The sequence below is a fragment of the Mauremys reevesii genome, linkage group 3 (genome assembly GCF_016161935.1).
Source record: "Mauremys reevesii isolate NIE-2019 linkage group 3, ASM1616193v1, whole genome shotgun sequence".
NCBI lineage: Eukaryota > Metazoa > Chordata > Testudines > Geoemydidae > Mauremys > Mauremys reevesii.
Genome location: NC_052625.1, coordinates 79,321,079 through 79,340,245, shown reverse-complemented (window position 1 = coordinate 79,340,245; position 19,167 = coordinate 79,321,079). Strand labels below are relative to the sequence as shown.

General features: G+C 40.6%; 1 long non-coding RNA gene across 3 annotated transcripts in view; it reads left to right on the top strand.

Moving 5' to 3' along the window:
• LOC120402187 overlaps nucleotides 1–17,702 on the top strand; it is a 66,202-nt gene extending 48,500 nt beyond the window's left edge. Inside the window, exons 1-3 of one of the 3 annotated variants that reach the window (XR_005597048.1) lie at nucleotides 4,151–4,180; nucleotides 16,819–16,961; nucleotides 17,399–17,702. This is a non-coding gene — a long non-coding RNA (uncharacterized LOC120402187). Of the gene's footprint in view, nucleotides 1–4,150; nucleotides 4,181–16,807; nucleotides 16,962–17,398 lie in introns of those variants that run through there. The other 2 variants (XR_005597047.1, XR_005597046.1) reach the window with 2 other exon arrangements.
• The last annotated feature ends 1,465 nt before the right edge of the window (nucleotides 17,703–19,167 follow it).

The following is a 19,167-nucleotide window of genomic DNA, read 5'->3' as shown; positions in this document are numbered from 1 at the left end:
ACCACTTCCAAGGCCTAGCCCGCTGGCCAGATCCGCTCTCAGTCCAGTTCCTTTCTGGGGTTAACAGAAAACAAATTAAATCTCAACTCAAAATAGGAATCTAAATGCTAAAGTTCAAAATATAAAAACTCTAGTCCTTCATAGAGATCCAAGGCCAATGTTGTCAAGGTTAGACCCCCAACTAGGCCAGGTTACTTGTATTTGGGCAGGGAAAGCAAGCCTTCCCTTTCTAGGCTTTACCCAGGACTAGCTCCTACTAGAAGCAGCCATGCCAGACATTTTTATGTGGCCTGCTGGGTTCTGATTGGCCTCTTCCTGCTTCCAGCCCTTCTAGATGCCAGAGGACAAACTCCCGGCCCTTCTAGATGCCTGCAGCTGATCATCGGAGGCCTGTCTAGGCAACTCCTGGAGGTCTGAACCAACTGCTCTTCCTTTCCAGCAGGACACCTTTTCAGGATGCAGTGTGGCAAGGCAGCAGGGCCTCTGGCAGGGGGCAGCAAATGCCTGGTACACCCCATCACAATTGCTTTATCCAGTCCTCTGATAATTGTAAAACTGACGGCATTGGTTCATAGAGTTTAAGGCCAGAATGGACCAACAGATCATCTAGTCTGACCTCCTGCATATCACAGACCACCAACACCCACACACTAAACTCTGAAACCGAAATTAGATCAAAGTATTACAGCCCACAGGAAAGTAGACCATTATGTGCCTTGGGCAGAGAACAGAAGGGACCAGAGTGCACCAGTGCCTGAGGCCACAGTGTTGTCAGAGAACTGATTAAGTGAGAGATCCCCAGATATTCCCGGTATGGGACTCTCACTCCATGCTACAGAGGAAGCCAAACCAAAACAAAAATTGCCCAAGATCACTGCCAATCTGACATAGGGGGAAATTCTTTCCCAGCCCTATATATAGCAGTCAGATCCTGAGCATATGAGCAAGACCCAGCCAGCTAAACACCTGAGAGAGAATGTTTGGTGCTGCCTCAGAGCACAGGCCCTCCCCCATCCAGTGTCCCATCTCCAGCTGTGACCACCTCTGAGGCTTCAGAGGAAGGAGGGGGAAAAGACTACACTGGGGAGGGGAGATCCATAGGTGACTGACTGAAGCCTTGAAGAATGAATTTTAGGAATGTAAGACAAACTGGAAGGGACCCTCAAGGCTGCTGAGCCCTGTCCCCTACCATCACAAGCAACCTCATCAAACAATCCCACTCATGAATTTGTCCAACTGTCTCTTAAAACTTTTTAAGTTTATTGTCCCCACAACTCCTTATGGGACACTGTTCCAGAAATTCACTCCTCTGATGGTTAGAAATCTTCTAATTTCCAACCTAGATTTGTTCATGCCTAGTTTATACCCATTTGTTCTTGCGTCAGCATTGTCTTTTACCTCTTTACACTCCCTGGTGTTTACCGTCCAATGTATATATAGAAAATAATCAGATCCACTCTGAGCCTTCTTTTTTGCCAGTCTCATCTCATAAGATAGGCCCTTTATTCCCTTGATTATCCCAGTAGCTCTTCTCTGCACCTGTTCCAGTCTGAAGTGATCTTTTTTGGAACATGGGTGACCAGAACTGTACACAGTATTCCAGATGAGGTCTTACCAGAACCTTGTACAGTGACATTAATACTTGTCTATCTCTACTGGAAATGTCCCATCCTAGGTATCTGCATTTACTCTTTGCAGCTACAGCATATTGCTGGCTCATTATCATCCTATGCTTGACCAGCACGCCCAAATCTTTCTCCTCCTCTGTCATTTCCAATTGAGGAGCCCCCAGCTTGTAGCAGAAATTTTTATTATTAGACCCTAAAGTGATCTCGTTTCTGTTACTCCAGTCTTCAAGCTCATCCAGATCTTCTTGTATAATATTCTGATCCTCCTCTGTATTGACAATGCCTCCCAACTTTGTATTGTCAGCAAATTTCATTAGCGCACTCCTGCTTTTCGTGCCATATACAAATATTGAATAGTATTGCTCCCAAGTCTGATCTGTGAGGAACTCCACTTGTAAATTCCCTCCAATCGAATAGGTCCCACTTCAGTACAACCTGTTGCCTTCCCCCCTTTAGTTCCTTATCCACTGTGACAGGGTATCTATATCCCTCACTTGCATGGAAGGGGTTAAGGAGCTACTTTAGGCTGAAGTGGCCCTGTCCCTCCTCACCTGGTAACCATGCCAGGATTAGAGGAGGCGTTAAAAGGGGGGAACTTTACTCAGATTGGGGCCAGCTGGAAGTGCTGGTGTGTGACTGAAGATGGTGAGGCTGTGCTATCAGAGCAGGCCAGGTGGAGGGCTGTGGCTGGCCCCGCCGTGAAATGAAGCTTAACATTAAAACTGGTAATGGAGGTCGGGGGAGAAAGAGAAAGTTGCCTTTGACTATGAAGGAGAAGAAGCAGGGGATGAGGAATGGTCTCGGATCAGGAAAAAGACGACTAAATATTATAAGGATTTGAAGGAGAAGGTATACACAGAAATGAAAAACACAAAGAAGATAAAACCCAAAGCCAAATTTTACCAAACCCAAATTCTATAATTATTAATTCAACGATAGAAGATGTGAAAATAGGAGATGTTAACCCCCAGAAAATGGGGGAATTGATAAAGCAAAGTATGGATGATATAAAAAGAGCCAAAAGAATGCAGGGTGTAGATATATTGATAGAATGTACACATAAAGGAACAAGATGAAAAACTTCTTAAAACTGTAACCTTAGGGAAAATGAAAGCTACTTGTTAACTGCCTAATCTCCTGCTGGAAGCAAGAGGGGTTATGTATGAAGTGCCACTAGGATTGTCTGAGGATGATATCTAAAAGAATTTAGGCAAAGATAAAGTATTGTTTAAATGGCTACTTAATAGGAAAGAGGGAGAAAAATAGTCATCTATGGCTGTACGTACAAACACTTTTTTGTTTATAATTTTTATTAATTTTTCCCCAAATATAACAAATATACCAAAATACCAGATTCATCATAATACACAAAGTAAATAAAGAATATAAGGGAAGGGAAGGGAAGTGACATATCTACCTTCAGGGTTTATGTTAATCACAGACCTCTAACAAATCAGCCCAAATTGCTCTGAATTTTTTCAGGCATGCCAGTCGTTCATTAGCTGCAAAGTCAGCCATACCACTGAGCCAGGCATCAATATTTGGTGGGGATCAACTTTCCCATTTTGGGGGGATGAATTTTTTAGCAATCAAAGCTGCATGTTGGAAGCATGCTGCCTTGTTATCAGGTAATCTCTAGGGATCAGGGATATATCAAGATATGAAACTTAGGGGTGAGGGCTCCAATATCAAATTGGTCCTTTGACCTACCTCAGACCAGAAATTCTTGATACAGGAGAACTCCCAAAACATAGGAGCTAATGTAGCCTGGAAGTTGTTACAGTATAAAATCCAAGCAATAAATTATTTTACCAAACCCAAATTTTGCTAACACATGAAAAAGGTAATCCCAGGCAATGTGGGCAAAGGCCTTTTCAGGTCATTTCATCTAAAGAAATGACAGCTAAGGATTCTTTAGAATCTCTCAAAGAGGTAATAATATCAATCAGTTGATGCAAATTAGCTGAACCATGTCTATTACTAAGGAAACCTAACTGATTTATCTGTATAACATGTGAGAGAACTTTGTCCAGTTGTACAGCAAGAGATTTAGCTAAAATCTTAGCATCAGAACAGATTTAAGACATTGGCCTGTAATTACTACATGATCTCAGGTCTTTCCTAAGTTTAGGAATAACTGAAATTACAGTTTCTCTTATAACAGGTGGCATAGGCGCCGACTCCCATGGAAAAAAATGAGTGGGTGCTTAGCACCCACCGGCAGCCAGCTTCTCCCTTCCCCTCAGCGCCTCCTGTCCATCAGCGGCCTCTCTGATCAACTCCTCTCCCTCCCTCCCAGCACCTCCCGCCTGCCATGATCAGCTGTTCTTTGGCATTCAGGAAGCACTGGGGAGAGGGGGAGGAGGGGGGACGAGGCGTGCTCTGGCGAGGGGGTGGAACTGGGCAGGAAGAGGCCGGGTGGGGGTGGAGTGGGAGCAGGAAGAGGCAAGGCAGGAGTGGGAGCTTGAGGGAAGGGGCAGGGGTGGGGTAAGGCCTGGGGCAGAGTGGGGGAGTTGAGCACCCCTGGGGCCCGGAGAAAGCTGGCACCTGTGGTAGGTGGAAGAGTTTGCTTATTCTTGGCCTCATTGAATGTATTCTATAATCTAGCTGTTAAAGTTTCTGAGAACTCTTTGTAAAATTCAACTGGGAACCTGTCTGCATCAGGAGATTTTCCAAATTTCATTTCTTTTATCGCCTGAGTCAGTTCCATGATGTCTAGAGGAGCATCTAAAAGTTTGTTCTGAGAGTCAGAGATCTATAGCAGAGGCAATCCATTAAAAAAGTTGTCTAGGGCATCCTTACTGATTCCTTCTTCAGCTAAATATAGTTTAGAATAAAACCGTTGAAATCATTTTTTAATATCTGTGTTGTATATAATTTATTGCTACAATCATGAAATAGTAGCAATCTTATATCTGTTAGCCTTTTCCTGAATCTGCATGCCAACAGCTTGCCAGCTCTTTCACCAGATTTCCAGTGGTTTTCCTTCAAACCGAATAAAGCCAACACTGCCTTTTGGGACAGAATTTTGTTGATTACATAGCTTAGACCGATAAGGGGTCTGAGTTTTTCTGGGAGGGGGCAGAAGAATAGTTTATATCCAAGGCCTTGATTTCTTTTGCAAGAGTATCAATTCTATGTTCTCTGAAGATGCTTGTAGCGCACTCTACATCTAAGTCATGTTGGTCTGTAGGGTAGAAACTGCAAATTTAATTCCAACAGTATCTGTGGCCACCTGTTGTAGCACTGCCATCAGCTGCATTCCATCAGGCTCAGGCATCATTTTGTTTGTAGAAGGGATGAGGCAGATCTCCTCGGTTTTTTCAGTGCTTTCGAATTTGGAGAGGAAGTTGCAAAGCTAGAGGGTATCTTGGGGCTTTCTGTGGTCAGGCGCAATATTTCTTGGTGTTGCGTGATGGGGCTTAGGGAGATGATGTATGGGGATTCCCCATGGGCAGAATTCAAGCAACATTTATCCACTTGGGTCCCAGGATCTTCTGGTGTCCTGTACGCAATAACAAGTAAAGGTGGGACACTTCCAGATAGGATCCAAATGGGGTATCAATCTTCCTTGGTTAAACCATATATTTTTCCCACCCTCTCCCTATAATTGTCAAATATTTGGACATGGGGCAGCCATTTGTAAGGGAACAATGAGATGCAGCAAATGTGGAGGAAATCACTCATGCGAGAACTGTGTAGAAGGAACTGAACTTAATTGCAGAGGGAAAGCACAATGCAGTACATAAAGGATGTGCAGTTGCAGAACAAGCTAGAGAAATACAAAAAAATAAAATTATTCAAAAAGTAACTCATGTGGAGGCTACCAAAAAGTTACCCACTGCAGACAACAGAAAAAGAAAAATACACAAGTAAGAGAAAAGACGTACAGGAGCAGCAGAATACATCTCTCATCAGGGAAGGGAATACAAGAGGAAGGGGAGATGATGTATTGCTTGTAAGTAAAGAGAAGTTTATAGTGTTCATTATAGATGTAATTAACTGCACCTTGAAGAAAGGGAAAAATGAAGATTAAAATCATAGCAAAAGCAGCAGAAAAATATCTCAAGATAAACAACCTCTTGACAAACTGTATTCATGCAACTTTAAATGAAGGCAATAATACATCTTAAATAATATAGTCTTAATGATCCTTAGTTGGCATGTGCATAGTTTAATAATGCATGGACAGGAATTTAAGAACCCCCATCTTTGAAATGGGAAAAAGCATGATGTAATATGTGTGCAAGAAAAATAGCTAATAAGAAAACTTGTGTTCAGTCTTCTGCGATATGATATACTCCAGAGGGATTAAGAGGCTACCGGGGATGGGGGTAATCTGTGTATTTATAGAAGAGTGACTTAGATACTTCGAAATGGGTGTGGAGAAACTAAGTTTTGAATATAATGCTATTGAGAATCCCTTGCAGAACAAAACACTTATATACAGAATTATAATGTTTGTAATGCACGTAAAAAAGTAGTTATTTTAGAACTAGAAAAAAAATTAAAGTCAAAACCCATTCAAAGTTTGTGGAGACTTTAATAGTCATAATAAGCTACGGGGAAGTAAGAGAACTGATCTAAATGGCAAATGCTTACAACAATTTATTGATATGCATAACCTGGTAATCTAGATTTAATTTAGTGGATGGATCATTTTTGGTTTTGGATCTGGGAATTACAACAAACAATATAGCTAGTAAATTCAGCTGGGAAATTCATAAAGATGATGGAATGGGAAGTGATCCATTCCCTACGCTTATTGAATACCCAGGCTGAGGAAATGTCAAAAATACAAAAAGAGTTTCTATCTGGAATTTTCAAAAAGCTGATTGGGACCTTTTCAAAATTAAATGTGATGAATAGTTATGCAGTAATAATACCATGCCGGGACCAGCGGACTGCGGCTGCTCTGCCCAGCCGCCTGGGGACCGATGCCGGGGGCCACCGAAGCAGCGGCTGATATGGCTGTCCCCAGCACCGCTCCAGCAGCTGGCTTGTGTGGCTGTCCCAGGGGCCACTTGAGCAGCTGGCCCTGGAGCCAGCTGCTGGGGCGGCTCTGGGGTCAGCCACACTGGCCCATGCAGCAGTCACGGAGGTCATGGAATCCGTTACCTCAGTGACAGACACAGAGCCCTAACTATCAGGGTAAAAAATGGGAAAAGGAGATATTTTTTAAAAAGAAAAATAGAGAGAACTAACATTTTTAATCATGGGAACTCAAATTACAGCTGGACATCTATTCCCCCATTTGTGGATTTGAACTGTATGAAAAAACTGAAGGAAGGAAAAGCACACATAATGACCAGTGACATTTCTGAATTTATTTATGAAAAATGGGGGCAGCTTTGGATCAAAAGTTGACAGCATGAGTAGAATGGGAACAGCATTCTGTGTTATTAGTCTTGGAATACAGAAACCTACAAGGCTATTGAATTATGGGACCATTTTGATGGCTGAACTAATGGGGATAATGTTAGCACTAACCTGGATAAGAGCTGTACGACTAGCCGTAGCTGTAATTTTATCTAATTCCTTGTCAGCCATAATAATAATCAGAACAGGGACTTCAGAAAGCAGAAATGACATAAGTGAAATAATGTGTCTAACTGCGGAAATAATGTAAGCAGGTATCTGTGTAACAGTATCATGGATTTCAGCGCATATTGGAATTCCTGGAAATGAGATGGCTGGCAAAGCAGCAAAACTTGCTCTTAAAAATGAGGAGGATATTACGTTACCCTTAAGAAGACAAGAATTTAAAAGCATAGTCACAAAGGAGCTTGCGAAGGAATGGTCCGAGCTATGCACTAAGGAAACAAACAGATGAAGGTTCTATGATGTATGCTCAAAAATAATACTATACTCCCCAGTCATGACAGGAAAAGTGAAGTAGTCATTTTTACAGTGTTAACAGGTCATTGTTCCTTCAATAATAAATTAAATTTATTAAAAAGACATAAAGATGGGTTGTATAATGTGTGCAAACCCAAAGAAACTATTGATCCTGTCCTATGGTATTGTAGGCAATATTCTATAGAAAGTTTCTTTATGAAAAATTTAGTTGGCTTGGAATCAAAGATTCTTCCCTAAAGGGACTAATGAGAATGTCAGGGAAATAGAATAGTGAAAAAAAAAAGCCTTTCTGCCTTTTCTTACGGATAGTAGGCTGAGTGAAAGGATATAAACACAATAAAACTTGACTAAAAATGAAGGAAGTGGCAGTTGTAATCTCGTACGATGAGGCTGCTGCACTCAAAGACAAAGATGGGGGCAACCCTGAGAAGGGAACAAGCTGTTGAGCTCTCCAGCCCTGAAGAGAGGGCTGTCAGCCAGCAAAGCCTCAACCCTCACAGAAGAATGAGGATCCCCTGAGCTGAAAGGGGGAAAAGACTGAGACCCAGCAAACTCTGAAGTGGACTGTGCTACTCCCAGGGCTCTCTGAAGTAAAAGAGGCCCATACCCTGACAGGAGCTGCCTCAAGTTCTGTTTGCTTCCTTTCTTTTCCTTCATACCTCTATTTAACCTTGTTTGCTGACTGTGGGGTGTTCTTCCCCGAGAGGAAAAGAAACATCCAAGAGGCCTTGGCTAGAGGGTTGGGTGCTGGCTCACTAGAATGACACATCTCCGTAGCACCCACTGGAATGGGAATAAGTGGATTCACCTGTGGGTGCTCTCCACATAGCTCCTAAAGGGGGCACTCTGCCGTGGACAGATCCATGATACCCACCTTGCAATTCCTGTACTAATCCCCATCTTCTCTAATTTAACTTTGTATTAATTTCTCATGTGTTACTGTGTCAAATGTTCTACTGAGTCCAAATATATTAGATCTACTGCATTTCCCATATCTAAAAAATCAGTTATTTCCTTCAACTTGGAAATGAGGTTAATCTAGAACAGTCTAACCCTGGGAAACCCATGTTACATTATATCCCCTTTTCCGTTTACCTCCATGAATTTAAATATTCATTCCTTCACAATTTGTTCCAAAGTTCTTGCATAATCTTGAAGCTAGACCAACAGGTCTGTAATTGCCAGGACCACTCCTCCCCACCCTCCTTTCTTAAGTATAGTTACAATGTTAGTTAGTCTCCAGTCATACAGTACTACTCCCAAATAGAGAGATGTATTAACATTTTACCAGGCTAGCAATCTCATGTGCCAGTTCTTTCAGTGTTCTAGGGTGGAAAATATCCAATCCCCCCAATTTGAGTGCATTAAGCTCTTTGAATTTTTATTCCACTTCAGACGTGGTAATTTCCATTTTTGACACTTATTCCCATCAGCCATCTTGCCTTCATATCCCTGTTCCATATTATCACGCTTATTGAAAACCCAGGCAAGGTATTCATTTAGTTTTTGGACCATACTTAGATTATCTTTAATCTCTTCCCTATCCACACCACATAGCAGCCCAACGTTATCCTTTCCTATTTCTTTTTTCACTTATGTAACTAAAAAAACCTTTTACGTTAATTTCCTTGGCAAGAGCTAATTCAGTTGACTTTTAGCAATTCTCACTTTATTCCTACATTTTCTAACCTCCAAGTTGTAGTTTTCTTTGATCAAATGTTTTTTTTCCATTCCCTATAGGTTCTCTTCTTGCTCCTATTAACCCTTTTGAGTTGCTGTAGTCATCCAGAAAAAAGAACAGAAGTACTTGTGGCACCTTAGACACTAACATGAGCCTTTCCATGCCAGTTTCCCCCCCTTGCTTGGGATGCAAATTGCACATAGTTTTTGTATAGTTGATTTTTAAAAAATTCCAAGATTCCTCCACATTTAAGTCCTTGAACTATTCAGTCCAGTTGACTTCTTTAACTAATTCCCTTCATTTCCCAAAGCCTGCCTTTTTTAAATAAAAATTCATAGCTGACATCAACTATAGTTCTGTTTGCTTTCTTTTCTGATGCCTGTGTTCTATGTTCTTTCTAAAACATCTCTCATCTAGAGAGATTAGCAAAGCCACACAGGGACAAACTAATGCCCAAGACAGTCTAGTACATTTATAGAAAAGCTCCAGGAAAAGAATAGAATATTCATAAGTAGCATAAAATATTTATGAAGTAATATTTGCCAATGTATGGTGCTAAACCCACCACAGATGCCTTCTTAAGATGAAACTTGGTAGCAAAATTGATCTGAACTTGGCAAGGTATCTAGCAAATAGTCCTGGGGGGGGGGGGGGGGGGAAATATCACTCAGCAATAACTCAGAAGAAAAACAACATGAAGGTGGAGAGCAGCAAAGACAGAAGAACAAATAAGGGTTGCCTTTCCTTGCTTTCATTACAAGAGTAAATAAATTAATAATAATAATTTGCTTTTAATTAGAGATTGGTCTGAACTAGGACTGTCAAGCGACTAAAAAAAAACAATTGCAATTAATTGCGCTGTTAAACAATAAAAGAATACCATTAAAATATTTTGATGTTTTCTACATTTTTATATTGATTTCAGTTACAACACAGAATACAAAGTGTAAAGTGCTCACTCTATATTTATTTTTTATTACAAATATTTGCACTGTACAAAACAAAAGAAATAGTATTCACCTAATACAAGTACTGCAGTGCAATCTCTTTATCATGGAAGTTGAACTTACAAATGTAGAATTATGTACAAAAAAATCCTGCACTCAAAAACAAAACAATGTAAAACTTTAGAGCCTACAAGTCCAATCAGTTCTACTTCTTGTTCAGCCAACTGCTCAGACAAACAAGTTTGTTTACATTTGCAGGAGATAATGCTGCCTGCTTCTTGTTTACAATGTCACCTGAAAGTGAGAACAGGTATTTGCATGCCACTGTTGTAGCTGGTGTCGCAAAATATTTACATGCCAGATGCGCTAAAGATTCATATGTCCCTTGATACTTCAACCACCATTCCAGAGGACATGCGTCCATGCTGATGATGGGTTCTGCTCGATAACAATCCAAAGCAGAGCGGACTGATGCATGTTCATTTTCCTCATCTGAGTCAGATGCAACCAGCAGCAGGTTGATTTTCTTTTTTGGTGGTTTGGGTTCTGTACTTTCCGCATCAAAGTGTTGCTCTTTTAAGACTTCTGAAAGCATGCTCCACACCTCGTTCTTCTCAGATTTTGGAAGGCACTTCAGATTCTTAAATCTTAGGTTGAATACTGTAGCTATCTTTAGAAATCTCACATTGGTACCTTCTTTGCATTTTGTCAAATTTGTAGTGAAAGTCTTAAAATGAACATGTGCTGGGTCATCATCCGAGACTGCTATAACATGAAATATATGGCAGAATACGGGTAAAACAGAGCAGCAGACATACAATTCTCCCTCAAGGAGTTCAGTCACAAATTTAATTAATGCATTATTTTTTTAACGAGCCCCATCATCATGGAAGCATGTCCTCTGGAATGGTGGTTGAAGCATGAAGGGACGTATGAATCTTTAGTGCATCTGGCACGTAAATATCTTGCGGCACCAGCTACAACAGTGCCATGCGCATGCCTGTTCGCACTTTCAGATGACATTGTAATTAAGAAGTGGGCAGCATTACCTCCCGTAAATGTAAACAAACTTGTTTATCTTAGCGACTGGCTGAACAAGAAGTAGGACTGAGTGGACTTGTAGGCGCTAAAGTTTTACATTGTTTTGTTTTTGAGTGCAGTTATGTAACAAAAAAACCCTACATTTGTAAGTTGAACTTTCATGATAAAGAGATTGCACTACAGTACTTGTATGAGGTGAATTGAAAATACTATTTCTTTTATAATTTTTACAATGCAAATATCTGTAATCAAAAATATAAAGTGAGCTCTGTACACTTCATATTCTGTGTTATAATTGAAATCAATATATTTGAAAATGTAGAAAAACATCCAAAAATATTTAATAAATTTCAATTGGTATTCTATTGTTCAACAGTGTGATTAATCACGATTAATTTTTTTGAGTTAATCGCATGAGTTAACTGCAATTAATCAACAGCCCTAGTCTGAACCATATCCCACATATAGCTAAGCTCTAGATCCAAATATAGATCCAAAGTAAGGCTGTGTAATGTGCAATACCAAAATCACAGACTGAATATTCTGAATGTAGGGGTTTGAAGTCCTAAACCAATTCTGAACTTTTTCTATGTTTGAGGTGATCAGATTTGGCTCATTATAGAGAAATAGCTATGCTTAAAAATGGAACTTGTCTCACGGGGGGGAGCGGGGGGAGCTTTGATTTTGGTCCCTCTCGAATGTATACCCCATCTGCACTGGAGGATCTCTAAGTGCTTTTTCATTATTAATTTATCCTACAACACCTATGAGAGAGGTAGATAAATTTGTTTATCTAACTAATCTATTTCCAGGGCACCCGTCACTGTATAGTGTCTAGGCAACATGTATTATTATACCCATTTTACAGAGGCAGAGAGTGAGGTCATCCAGAGAGTCAGCAGCAGAGCTGATGATAAAGTTAAGCAATCCTAAGTCCCCTGCTCTAACCACTAGCGAACACTGCCTCTTTATACCACTGTCAAATTTAGGGTCAAAACTTCACTTTATTTTAAGATGAAAATATGGGGATAGAAATCCAGGATGAGCAAATCCTTAGCTGGTATAAATTGTCATAGCTTGAGGATCTAGCCCTGACTGTACAATCTGTTTCAGAAGGACTGTCAACACTTTCAGTGTTGCCCATAATTCAGGAGGGCCAACAAATTCTATTATGGAGACTGTCATCTCCTAAAATAATGGCGACTTTTCAAGGACAACAAATTTATTTCAAAGTATTGTGTTGCTAGTGGCATCAAAAAGGTGGTGATAGGGAAGAGACCTCTTCCTGGGGTAGATTGCCAGGCAGTTTTTGTTCCCCCATAGACAAGCAGTAGTTCTTAGTTTGGTTTTCTTAATGACCATTTTATTATCATCTTAAATGACATGGTCATTCATAAAATTTCTTTAGATGGCATCCTCAGAGAATCCCCACCATTTTTAGTTCCTTGGGAATTTTTCCTGGATCAAGATGGGAAGATCAGATATTCTCTCGCTCAAGGTCCTTCCAGACCTACTTGTTTATGGTTCCATGATTATCATCATTTATTATTTTATTACTACAGCACCTAGCAGCCTTAATTGAGGGCTTTGAAATATTGATTTTTCAAGAAAATGAGAGTATTAAAAAGTTCTTTAAAACAAGGAGACTATCAGACTGAGTACAAAACGATATGAAAACTCATCACTTATAAGGTTGTTTTACTTTTTAATTAAACATTGTTCATAAGTCAAGAACTTTTAAAACTACTGAAAACACATATAGGGAACAACTTTGCCTGTACTCAACATACTTCACTGAAGAGATGATAAATAATTCCTCTGAAAAATCTCCAGTCTTTGAAACAAAGTGTGTGTGAATTTTGTGCGTATTAATCAGGAATAACTCCATTAAATCAAGGGAGTTATATCAGCATTAAAATTTCTTAAAATTAGATTAGAATCAGGCCTTTGAATTTCAAATTGGAGGATACTTTGGGCTTCAATTTTTATGATTTTAAACATGTATATGAGTCAGCTTGTACAGTATTTTAGCAATGCAGAAAGACAGCTGCTTGTGCCTAGTAACAAGGGATTGTTTGCAGCTGAATCCACTGGGGAAAAGACTACTTGTTCATTATTCATTTACCCATTACCATTACTTGTCAACACAGTTTGCACAATTACATTTGCCACATTGGTTTTGCAGAGAAACTGAAGATGTTGGTCTTCTTGGCCTTTGTATAGTCATTTACACCTGGTAAAGTGCATGTATGCACTCATTTTAAGTAAGTAAATCAATTTATTCATGTCTGAATATTGGTGACATCATAGCAGAATTTTCTAAAGCCTTTATGATCCATCACCAACTTCAAGCACTCAGCAGGTCAGCTTCCAGTGATCTGCCATACACCATGCAAACATCCCCTTGCTGGTCATCCCCTACTACTTCCTTCCATAATAACCTTCTGAAGGTTATTTCCATCTCTACCCCAATGTGATCAAAGTATATCATTGTGCATCTGTTTTCTGACATCAGGATCTGCTCCTCTCCAATAATATTTCTAACATAGACACGGGGGGAGGGGGTGGCTCATCCAGGACATACTCAAGAGTCTTTGCCAGCACCACATTTCACAACTTCAATTTTCTTCTTGTCAGCAGCATTTAACTTCCCACAATTCACATCCATAAATCACTATGGAAAAAATTAGGCTTTTCATCAGTCCCACATTCTGTACATTTTGGAATGCCAGAGTTTTTCCACACTTTCTCAAGGGAGGTCCTAGCTGAGTGAGCCATCCTTAGCTGTCTTCTGATTTCTGTGGAACAGCCTCCTTGGTTGGATACATATGATCCCAGATAATTAAATTCATCCACCGCCTCAACAGTTTGTCTGTTAATCGTGATGTCTGCTTGCATTTTGCGTTTGTTAGCTGTGTTGGTGTACATGCATTTTGTTTTCATGGCATTCAGGAATAGTCCTTATTCCTCATTAACTGATTTTACAGATTCCAACATTTTGTTGCATAACGGTGGTGGTTGTCCCAAGAGTATCATGTCATCAGCATAACTGAGTTGGTCCACCAACTCCCCCTCTGTCAAAACCTCCCAGGCTTGTCTCATAATAAATTCTGCATATATGTTTAAGAGGCTTGGGGGAAAATATGATTTTGTCTCAAACTGTGCCCAGGGGAAAGCCACTCACTGTCACCTACTGCTGTTTGCACCATGGTCTGCTGCTGGTGGTGGAGACTTGCAATGAGTTGTGTGAAATGCTTTGGAATTCATGTCTTCCAGTATCCTTCAAAGACACTACTGTCAGACAGTATTAACTGCTTTTGCACAGGTGTAAATGCCTACACAAAGGGTAAGGCAGTGGAGAATCAGGCCAATTGGTTCTAACTCAGCCCAGATAAATGGAGTTTGGCCCACTTACACCAGGGTGAAACTTGGTCCATTCTGTGATCCTACTTTGTGTCAAACACTAAGTGTGAGAGGATGACAGTTTTTACATGTGCCAGCTTTTATGTTTTACTTTTAATAGGTCAAGCAAATGCACAATAAATTAAGCTTGATGCTGTGAATAACCAAAATAATAAACCACACCACTTCTGCCTGTATAGTTCTGTACACTAAGCACCACTAGCATGAATGGGGAAAAAATGTTCTAGAGAGTTCCGGACTAAAACTCTCACAAGGACAGCTACTGATTCAACCTTTAAGAATATGATTTAAAAGCTTTCTGAGTTTCCTTAGCACATGCCCTTTGGCATAACTGAACTCGCACTGCCGCCAATCCAGCTCAATCCCAAGCATGTTAATGAAGTGTCTTGGCCTTTTTATTAATTCTACAAGCAAACAGTCCATTCAGCAGTAACTCTGAGAAAGTTTAATCAAATAATGTCATTATTCCAAACTTATCACCACAAGAAATGGAAAATCAGCTAAAGAAAGACAGGATGTAAATATTAGCTTCCCACTAAACAGTCTTCCACTGAGAAGCAGTGCTGCCTTGAGGCTCCCATGGAATAGCGATGCTAACCTTTGGCCCGGTGAAGACATGCAGTAAGGCTGGGATATTGCTGACTACAAATGAATGGAGTGGAGAAACTTGAATAGCACCTGCGTGTATTATGCTGTGGCAATAATCAGGCAATCAGTCCTTGCTATCACTATAATGACAAACATCTATTTTTGAAACATTTTTAAAAAAATCTGTTAAATGTCTCAAAACCAGCTGAAAAGATACTGGAGTGGAATAATGTACCACTTGGGTAAATGGCAGTTTTAAAATATACCAGTTCCAGAGAAGGAAAGGCTGAACATTTTACAGGAAGAACATACTTGATGTCTTGGAGGAAAAAGTGAGTGAACTGTAGTCTCAGCCAGGTTGGGCAAAATATTTTGATAACTCCTCCTTTCCCCCCTCCAAAAAATTCTTCCTGAACAAGACATTGAAAAGATGTGTCTGCATACCTTATTATAGTATTCAAAATGCAACTATGGAGATGATACCCATGTGATTAAATTGCAAGGCCATGTAATAAATACATTTATAATGCACTTTTGACTGTCTTGTATGTTCTTAGTTCACAAACCCAGCTCCCAGGATTTTTAACATTCCAAACAGCTGAGTAGCCTCAACCAGCTGCCATTGTATCAACCAACCCCTCCCCCCAGCCTAGTAAATCACTCTCCAAATTTTCCTTTTTCTCCTAAAAAATTACCCCTACTCAAAGACCCACACAGGCATGATTCAGTCCTGGGCCAGTGATGCATTTTCTGTATTTAAAAATGTCACAGCTTTACACTCCTTCACATAGCTGCAAGATGAAACAAGGGGAGACTCCCAGCTTCCTGGTGAGACCAGCACCCTCTCAAGATAATTGACTTTGAATATAAAATAGGTGTCATGTTACACAACTCACCAAACACATCAATTTCATTCCCCACACACAAAACCAGCTTCCTTCCGGTTCCCAGCCCTCACCCCTTTCCCCTCAGATTCTCCATGGCTCCTTGTGGGGTTCTCTTCTCAACAGGGTGGACTGAGCAGGCTGCTGCTGTTATGACTCCTCTCTTTCTCTTATCCCTGGTGGCTCAGTGTACCTCTCAATCAACAAAGCCCCAAATAAGGGATGCTGCATCTGACAATGACCCAAAATGAGCGGGACACAAATAGATATGGAAAATTTCCATGGCCTCGGGAGCCATTCCTTCTGTGTAAATAATTATTTTTGTAACCTCCATTTCATGGTTCTTCCTTCCTAATTATTTTTGAGAGTAAAAATGAGGGGACAGCAAATTGGTGTGGGACAGCGGTGACCTTGGGATTAAAATGAGTTTGCTGCTCAGCATTTTGTATCTTTGGCACCTCCTCTAGTTCCCTTTGGGGCTCTCCCTAGAGGAGAAGGAAGAAACTGAAGGCAGGAAGACAAAATGAATGGCTAGTAGGGGAATCAGCAGAGGGTGTCTCACCAATCGATCCTGAGAGCCAAAAAAACTGACTGTCAGCAGGGAGGCCAGGGAGCCAGAGGAAGGGCTAGCAAGCCCTAGAGCAGGGGAATGTGATGGACAGGAAGTAGACTGGGAGGTGGTGAGGTTCCACTCCCAGACAAGGGTACTGTTTGTAACTGGAGCATTTTATTACTTTTTGCCAAAACCAAAGACAGTTTCCTTTCAGGGAGCACTGGCTTCTTCCGACCGCAGGCTGATCATCAGAGCTGGGTCCCTTCTGTGATCTCTTCAGAACAGTTCCAAGCCTTAAAGGGACAGGGCACAGGAAAACATAGTCCTGGCTTTCCATCCAGTTCTTACACAAACAAGGTATGTTTACATTAAAACACTCTAATATACATATTCTGACTTATGAGTCTTACACAGGAGAGCAGTAGGCAGGAGGGAAAATGTGAGGGGTCAAAGATTGAGGGGAAATGAAATAGATGAATTTTGGTGCTAGTTGTTATTCTGAAGGAGGGGCAGGAGATTGGGCAGGAAAGGACAGGGAGGGAGCTGGAAGAGGGCAGAAGAGGGATAGGGGAGTGGACTAGAAAAGGAAATGCATTGTTTTGCATGTGTCCTGGCTGAGTGGAATGGGAATGGTGTTTTGTTTTTTATCTGTTTATTTTAGGAAGTTTTAACAGATTTACAAATATTGCTGTGTAAATATCAGAGATGATAAAACAGATCATCAGAGCAACAGTGATGTTTGCTTAGAGAAACTTTATACAATAATATTATCATCAGATCTCTCTATCTCATAGGAAGCCCCCATTTTGCAGATGAAGCCTCTTTATGGTACTCAGGATGTGTTGTTTCTGGTGACCTCCCCAGACTGAGTGAAACTTCTGATTACACTTCGATCAAACCAGACAAGTCTATTAAATGTTAGCATTTTTTTAAAAAACAGAGAAGTGTGCTATGCATTGCGGGGATGTCAGAACAGTAGATGAGCTGAATACATATGCTACAACTGGCTTCAGCAAAATGGGATAAATTAGAGATGTCAGTCACTGCTTGCATAAGCAGATGGGACTTCACTGAGGTCAACTGAGTTGTTTCTGCTTACACCAGCTGTGAATTTGGCCCCTGGTGTCAGCTCAGAATTTCAACCTGAACTTTAAATTTCCACACTTTTGTGGCCATAATAAGTCAGTTGGATAGATACATTTTATGGAAATATTAAGTTTTTTATATAATATGAAATGAAAACATTTTGACAGGATAGACTAGAAGAGCTCCAGTTATGTAATATGTTATGTTACTGATCCCAAATATTTCACATGTAAAACAGCCTGTCAGACTCCGATACCCTTACTCACATTGACTAGTATGTTAATCACCAAGTGGTTCCCATTGATTTCAATGGAACCACTTATGGCTTTGGTCCCACTCAGCATGAGGCCCCAAGTTTGTTTATATGGCAAAACTGTGTAATTTAGCTTTATAGCATCTCCACACATCCCTACAGTACTGTCACCCTGTGTATTGTATTTGCCTGAGTGACACTGTGAGCTCCTTGGGATAGGAACCTTTTCACTTAACGGTTTCTGTATACCTGCAGTGCTCAGTTAAACAAGACAGATAGCTATGACACAAAAGTATTGCCTATTTAAAAGACTCAGTTACAAGGAGACTAATTTAGGACGAACTAGCTTTTTCCCTACCACATTTCAGAGCTTCTAGGTGCGCTTTTATGAACCCGATGAGGGAAACCAAGTTAGATGGCTTGATGCAATAATTTTCAGGGCTATAATTGTTTTAATGTATTGTGATATAACATTACTACCCTTATTGTGGTCATATGTACAGAATGTGCTATGTTAGTCATGCACAATTCTACTTACTCTCTCCCTTAAGGTATTATTTTTTGATGGGTATAAACTCCAGTCCTAGGGAAACTTTTGTCAAACTAGTGCTGGTGAAAGTGAAAATAATCTTTGTCTGCAACAAGGTATTAAGTTGTCAGTAACACAGCCAATAGGACATATCAGTACTCTGCCTGTTAAGATCTGACTGCCTAAGGATCTGTCAGCTGAGCATGTAGCTCCCTGGTGACTAGAAACATCTGTAGATTCTGGCCCAGATCCACAAAGGGACTTAGATATTGCACTGCTCAGGGCTGGTTTACACTGGGAACCTACATTGGCATAGCTATGTCGCTCAGGGTTGTGAAAAATCCACACCCCGGAGTGGCAAAGTTAAGCTGATCTAACCCCCAGTGCTAAGTTGATGGAAGAATTCTTCGGTAAACTTACCTACCGCCTATCAGGGAGGGGGATTACCTGTGCTGAACTTCTCCCATCGGCATAGGTAATGTCTACATTGAAGTGCTACACTGGTGCAGCTTTACCACTGTAGCATTTCAACTGTAGACAAGTCCTCAGCATCACAACAGGTAATTTGCAGATGCCTTGAAAATCACTGGGATCCACAAGCCCTTTGTTAAGCACCTTGGCTCGCTATATAATGAATGAAGAGAGATAGGTGGCTGAGAATGCAATCCACAAAAGTAAGTACACTATGCAGGGAG